This window comes from Watersipora subatra, chromosome 1 (genome assembly GCF_963576615.1).
Source record: "Watersipora subatra chromosome 1, tzWatSuba1.1, whole genome shotgun sequence".
NCBI lineage: Eukaryota > Metazoa > Bryozoa > Gymnolaemata > Cheilostomatida > Watersiporidae > Watersipora > Watersipora subatra.
Genome location: NC_088708.1, coordinates 4272670 through 4280480, shown reverse-complemented (window position 1 = coordinate 4280480; position 7811 = coordinate 4272670). Strand labels below are relative to the sequence as shown.

The window sequence follows — 7811 nt, the reverse complement described above, 5'->3', positions numbered from 1 at the left end:
GTAAATAGATGTGTATTCTGAAATCAGATGTCTGAAAATCTTAAATAGCCAGTTAATCAATGTATTCTTTGCGCAATGCACAATAACAGCGATCTAAAATGGTATACCCGACAGTTCACAAAATCTAGTACATGTAGTCATGGGGCATTTTGCATTCATCTACACAATCTATTTGCCAACATTTGACTGCTTCATGAATTTTTAATTGGATTGTTTTGAGGAGGTAATCAAAAAACTTAAGAGATATTTGCCAGATACCAAATTACTGCTGTTGCATCGTCCAATTCACTTTCCAAAGGTTTTGTTTTTTGGTGAAGAATAAAGTTTTCAATACACAATTAGCTTTACTAGTCACTATTTGTGTAATGAGAAGACAAATAAACCCTTCAAATGGTAAAACTATATTAAGGGTATCCAAATAAATCTTTGTCCTGGAATTAGCACACAGAAGCACACCGATATGTAGGAAAGAGTATTTTTGAGAAAACCCTGTATAAGTACATCAAACAAAAATAGGGAGGCAGGAGGGAAGGAGAGGGAAAAGTAACAAGCCTGCACCAATAGCGATGAACTATCAAAGTAGGGAGGCGGGAGGGAAGGAGAGAGAAAAGTAACAAGCCTACACCAATAGCGATGAACAAAAAGTGACTAGTAAAACTTCGCATAAACATCACATGCTTAATCCATCATCTAGCATTTTCGCTTTTAGTTTTCTCATGGGCATTAATAGTGAAGGTTGAGGCCTTACCATCGGTTCATCTATTTGTCATTTTTGATTTTCATTCACGTTTGTTTTGTAGGCTGTTACGGTAGAGTCAGGCTAGAACTGTTAGTTCACTTCAAAGTTAAAGTGAGGTAAATTTCTCGCCTCCGATATTGCTTAGCTTGGCCTTACTCTGTATTCTCAAGGGTTGTTTAACTCAGTCTAGCCCTGGTTGACAAAATAATTTTATTTCTTCAAGTGTTTTTTTTCAGAATTTTTGGTGAGTGTTATGCACTTATAATGTGTCTGCCTAGCTTGCAGGCAAATAAGTCAGTCAGGAAAACGTTTTGAAACCCAACTCAAAAATTCATTTTGAAGCATTCCTGCCTTGATTTGAATTAAGCACTGAAAATTTTTTGCAATTTACTTCCACATTGGCACTCCCAATTTTTTTGGTTCTGATATCTGTATCAGAACAACGATCTGTATCACCAATGTGATTTCGCAATCGTTCAATTTGGTGAAACACGTAAGTTATTGAATGACTTCCTTTTTTAAACTTAGCATTAACCTCGAGAGTGTATCTGGTTATATACATGTATATAGTGCACAAGTTGCAGAAGATTCAACTGTATACTTATTATCTCCTGGTTTGAATCGGCCACTAAATACACTGATTTTTTAGTTAAAGATGAATACACTACATTGTAGAAAACCTCCCAAGGGAATTCACATTCATCATCTCTTTTATATGATAAAAAGTGGTTCACAGGCTTTCTCAACAATGATCAAATGGTGTCCTTCTCTGACATTTTTTGTGGTTGACCACAACATGCGTAGCCTTTGCTCAGTCAGCAAATTTACCACATTATGATATTTATTGTTTATATAGGTCTGGAGAAAGTTTTACACTAAATGTTCAATAGTCTGTGAGAGTGACATGAGGTTACGTAGCCAATCATGGTGGATGGGTATAAAGCCACCAGAGATGTATGATCGATCATTTGCTAATTTGTTGGATGGATAAATGTTTTCATGGCCCACAACTATTCATGGCCACTAACAATTCACCACAACTACCTTTTTCTTTAACCTCACAAACTATCAAAGTAAAATACAATTATAAATTTCTTTTAGTCTAGAGAACATAACCAAGTTCACGCAAACACAGCAGAGTATTAGAACAGTAACAACAAGTTCCCTCTATTAAATACTTTCTGTGAGCAACCTCATTGGCATTGATATGCATCTTCTACTTCGGCATTCAGGTATGTATCCACAAAAGTTAACTGATCAGTTCTATTGGTAAAAGTTTAATCTACTTCACTCAAACTTCTATATCAATTAGCCCTGTTGCAACCTCGTTGTAGCTGATTGCTGCTCTCACTAAATAAAGTACGAGTATAATGGATTTAAATAGTGACGCCCAAGTAATGACTATCATCCATGTAGTCAATACGAATCTAATTGTTGTTAACAAACTGCATAAAAGGTGTTGCAGTTAACTGGAGAACAACCGCAAGAAAAATTTGCTTTGTCACTCAGGGAGAAATTCACTTTATTTTGGCCACATTGTGTAAAGAATGTTACATATTAGTTTTGAAAATTTTCTAGAAATCAAATAGTTGGAAACATTGTTCCCAATGCCAAAGGAGACATCTCTCTTTGTATATATTTGTCAATGTTTGTCGTCTGTCTGTCCAGCTATAGCTATTAAAATCTTGGACATAACATTTTGCATTCCACTGGACTTGAACTCACGAAGAATGCAACCACAGGTTTACAATCCAATTCTCTATCCACAAGACTACAAAAGCTCTTACAATTTATTGCTCTTACTATACCTATATGCTATACACCCTTTCCTCGATTGCAAATGACGTATGATTGAAATTCTTTCAACTCTATGAAAAGCGATGCTGTTTCGAGTTATCGTGAACTTCTATTTCCGGTTTTTTGTAAGGTTCAATTGCTAAAACGCGGTCAAGGCTGATTCTTTTCACGCGGACAATTGTATTATCTCAATAGGATTAGCCTCTACATTCTCTCTCGGTTCGGTCAGACAAAGACAGTACGATATCTCATTTTTACATTTGTACCAGTATCGAGAGGTACTAGTATCGTCGTATTCAAAGTATTGATGGATAGCTTCTGCTGAAACAGTGACCTTTTTTATATACACACACAAACATTTCAATGCACGAATTGTTATTATTAATTCAACATAATCAGAATTTTTATTTTGTTTTCTCAGTGCATATTAATTGTATCATTACTAAATCATCTTTTATTGTGATCGCAGCAAAACAGACCTAATTTAGCTATTACTTGCTAATTATTTCACATTTACATTCAATCACTTTTATAGTTTTATTGTTTCTTAATTTATTTGATTTGCACAAAACATTTTTCTCATGATATGAAGTTTGAAAGTTATAGTTATTTGAAAACCTTCACAGTTGTTTTATTTTTTTCAAATTCAACTGCACCAAACACTTTTCTCATGATATGAATTTGGAAAGTCAGAATGGTAACTGTTGTTATATGTTGAATAAAAATAAATTTTTTGTGCAAAGACTTTTTTATTACCCGGGCACCGCCGATCATTCAACTAGTATGTGCTAAAGGTGAGTCAGAATTGCTCGGACGACTACTACCTCTACCTAGGACGACTACTACCTCTACCTAGTACGACTACTACCTCTACCTAGTACGACTACTACCTCTACCTAGGACGACTACTACCTCTACCTAGGACGACTACTACCTCTACCTAGTACGACTACTACCTCTACCTAGTACGACTACTACCTCTATCTAGTACGACTACTACCTCTACCTAGTACGACTACTACTGGCATAACGATGCCTCATCATCACACTCCAAAAGCCATCTCCAACTTCTAAAATTTGGTCAATGTCTTAACAGCATTTTTCAAGTACAATCAAACCTCGTCTCATGCCCAATCATATCCACATACAAATATTTTAACATATAGCATGAAATTTGACCAAATGTTGTGTTCGCGTGTAAAACAATTGGCAACATGTGACATTCAAATATTCTTGAAACTACAAACTCTTGGAAGAGACATTAAAAATCTTGTAAAAGTTTAAGAGTTTAAATTTTTAGTGTCACCTTTAGTTTCTTATATAGTTTGTATAATGCAATTATTTTAAGGTTTTACGTGATTACTTGGTATTATCTTTGTTGCCTCCAGAATGAATTGAACAAAATAACAATACAGTGAATCCCGAGCCATACAACATTAATTCATTCCGGCGTTGGCATCGTAAGACGAGAATGTCGTATAGAGAGGTTTAGAAACCCATAGTAATTATCTAATGTAAACATCTCTTGGTAAAAAACATAAAAAATTTTACATAAATACTCTACTTTAAATACTCTACTAAAAATTAGTAATAAAGTAGTATACTAACCTTATTAATTTTAATTAACTTTTAGTTAACCTAGTAACTCTAACTTAGTTGCAATGGTAATCATTTCTTCTTCCTTTAAAGTCGTTATCAAACTTATGGCCCATGGCTAACGGATTGAAGTTATATATGTAGTTATACAGTTATAAACGTATAATGAATTAAAGTTCATAGGAAATATTACACATATATATTAAACGCTAAAACGCGCAATGAGTAAACTTCCACTTACGCTTCCTTTTCACCAGTTCTTGTTTCCCTCACGCGATATCATTTAATAAACACGAAGAATGCCGAACTGAGAGGAAGGGTGAGGATCGTATCTACTTTATGCGTTGCGGGAGGGATTTCAGTGAATAGCCTGTCAGCATCTTAGTCATTTTGAAGTATTCGGCACACCGACTGCCAAATTTGAATTTCAAGAGAATATTTTGTTGATATCACATGGCAAAAAAATGTCATTTGGTGGAGACATTGTGTTCCGTATCAAAAGGCCAAAAACACCATATATCAGGAACATAGTAATTGGGGCGAACTGTATAAGCTTATAGGAATATTGACTGTATCATATATGGTGTCGACATACAAAGGCAATATTTTAACAGATTGGTATTTATGTAAAATTTGACTGTGCATAGGCTATTCACTTTACAATTAAAATTATACCGTGATCATGCCAAAACAGAGTGTGCTTCATTAAAGTAAACTTGCATTAGTGTTGAAAGGTCTGCATGATACTACTTTGCTAGATTTTTAAAGATATCAGTTTTTATACAATGTAATAGATTTCATCTGCAGCTAGGAGGCCAACGCTATGAAAAGTTGTTTTTGAATTTTACACTTGATTGGTTAGCTTGTCAGCGTATTGAAATGTAATTATTTCTGTTTTTCCTTGTTGCGTTTGCTAGGCTTATTCTTATTTTTAAAAAGGCGATACAAATGGCCATATCTGCGCCATTATCTTGTGCACAACTATGAAACTTCTTATGCCATTTTTCATGGCTAAACTTCACAATTATTTCAAATCCCAAGAAAAAACTAAAATCTTCAGTTGTTGAGCAATGATTAACATGTGTAAATAAGTTCTCATTATTTATAGCGACTATACAGTGCCTCAAGGGAATAACCAAAGTAAAAGTTGGTAGGCACAGAAATTAGCTAAAATCTTTGAGCCGACTATCACTAACCCACACATTCCCATACTCATTGTCTTCTTAGGTCAATCTCTAGCAGGCGTATAGATTTCGGAACGCCGATCTTTTGTCTCATGAGAGACAGCCTGACTAATAATTTATTAGAAGATGTATACTGCAGATGTTTGACACCCAAACTTGTTTGGTAATGGTATAAAAGTATGTTGAATGCATCAAACACACATAATGATTATGTAGTTTAATCTAGTTTCCTGATATTAATGCAAATCAATCTGTTGCCTTCATGCCTTACTGATAACCTCATGATTTGTCCCGCTATTTTGGTTGAACCGCAAAGCTACCAATTTCAACAAGCTTTTTTACTGTGACAGTTTTTTATCAGCGAATTTCTGTTTACTACTGTATTAAATTTTGTTTTATGCAAATTTTTAGATAGTTGACAAATCTAGCAACCATATAAAACTGCTAACTGTAATGTTGGTAACATTTGGGATTTTTTATGAACTTTATAGAAGGCATTTTAAAGATGCGTCAGAGATGTTTGGAATAAACCCACTGCAAGCTTTCTTATAAAAATCTTGCCCATAGTGAATTCCGCCTCATTTTGTTACGTGAATTTTTGTGGCTTGAATGAGACTAAAACTACTCTTAACTGTTTGATTTTTTTCTCCAGTAGGATAGTTTACTAGACAGGCTTTTTATGTATGTTTTCATCGCCATTACAAACAAGTAACGCACATTTGGCAACTTTTAAGCATGCCACAGAGACAACAGTATTTTCAATAATACAAGCCTACAGATATATATCGGCTTTGTCTTTACATTTTATTGAGTTTTTCACTACAGAAATAAGAGCTTTTTCATTATATATTCTTATTTTGTAACTTAAGACTACACGGCGTGCCATACGCCACAACCAAACATCAAATATCTCTGGGGCATGACAGCCATAACTAAAGCAAGCACCAAATGTTAGTATTTATTATGTTTAAAGCTAAACGCTAAGTTACATTCAAAAGCATTCTGTTTTTGTCATCAACTGTCTTGGTATGAGCATTCATAGTTTGACTGCCTCAGGCTACGCATTTGTTATACACATACAATATGTAATTCCAGTGAAGACTGACATGAACTGGTGAGTAGTGGGTAAATTGAATGCCTCAAAACCGCTCATCAGATTGGCTAATGTTCTCTCTTTGTATTTTTCACTTTATGCTAACCCGAGTAAACAAATTCGTTACAGCATTTTTGTTTCCAATACAGGACTATCATCAAATGTTTTTACTAACTGTAGAGTGACTCGGCGCGCTATGCCTCCCAAAAGACGTAAATTGATAGGAGAGAGGGTGGAGTTTGATTGGGAGTTGCTTGATGATATTTATCTACCTGCAATATTTCGCAACGAAACAAAGTATATCTCTGTTCGAATAGTGGAACTCAAGCTATTATCTAGGTATGTGCTGTAAAGTTGCTTTAGTCTTTCAGTACTTATATTGCTATAATATATTCAATCATTAGTAATATTATTATACCATCAATCATTACACATATTGCTATTATACCATCGATCATTACTAATATAACTATTATTATGTCTTCAATCATTACTAATATTATTATATCAACAATCATTACTAATATTACTATTATATCTTCAATCAGTAGTGATATTAATGTTATATTTTCATTCATCACTAATATTACTATTATATATTTAATCATTACTTATATTACTATTATATCTTCAATCATTACTAATATTATTATATCTTCAATCATTATTAATAATCCTATTATAATAAAATGTATAATAATTTTAATAATACATAAATTTATGGTACCATACATAGATACCATAAAACCTCTAATTGAACGCCACCTTCAATTGACCGCCACCCTGAGAGAAGAGTTGTAAAATAGACCGCCACTCTCCAATTGAACGCCACCTCCATTTGACTGCCACTTTGACTTTATTTGATCCTTACGACTCCATAATATCAACTGATTAGTAGAGAAGTGTCCACAAAATCGTATTAATAATGAATCTATATATATATTTCTCAAAGTATGTTTTATGTCGTATGTCTGTCTGCATTCTGGCTATAGCTATTATTAGAATAGCCTAGCTGAGCAACAATGCTGGCGCAATGTCATTTCCTACCGGCATTTGAAGCTTACTAACTAGGTTAGTGGAATTTTCCATTGGCAATGTGCCAGGCCACTTGGCAATGGCCTGCCACTTGCTGGAGAGTTGCCTGCCAGCAAGTGGTAAGCAAATCTCATCACTTCTCATTGTTTATAAGCTGATTTTTAATACCCGGGCAATGTTGAGAGGCACAGCTAGTAGGATCATACATGTCAATAACAATTCTCGTTGTCCAATTCCGAAGATTTTCGTTTTTCTCGTTAAAACTTTGAAAGCAACACCATAGAAATAATCAATAACTTTCTTAGGCTAGTGGTAGCTCTCTGTCTAACACGGCCTTTTTAATTCAAAGTAGCTTACATATATGAAA

At 34.3% G+C, this 7811-nt stretch overlaps 1 long non-coding RNA gene across 1 annotated transcript in view; it reads left to right on the top strand.

Moving 5' to 3' along the window:
* Nucleotides 1-793: 793 nt before the first annotated feature.
* LOC137405293 (uncharacterized) overlaps nucleotides 794-7811 on the top strand; it is a 16359-nt gene continuing 9341 nt past the window's right edge. Inside the window, exons 1-3 of the long non-coding RNA XR_010979749.1 lie at nucleotides 794-855; nucleotides 1841-1971; nucleotides 6590-6748. This is a non-coding gene — a long non-coding RNA (uncharacterized lncRNA). The remainder of the gene's footprint in view (nucleotides 856-1840; nucleotides 1972-6589; nucleotides 6749-7811) is intronic.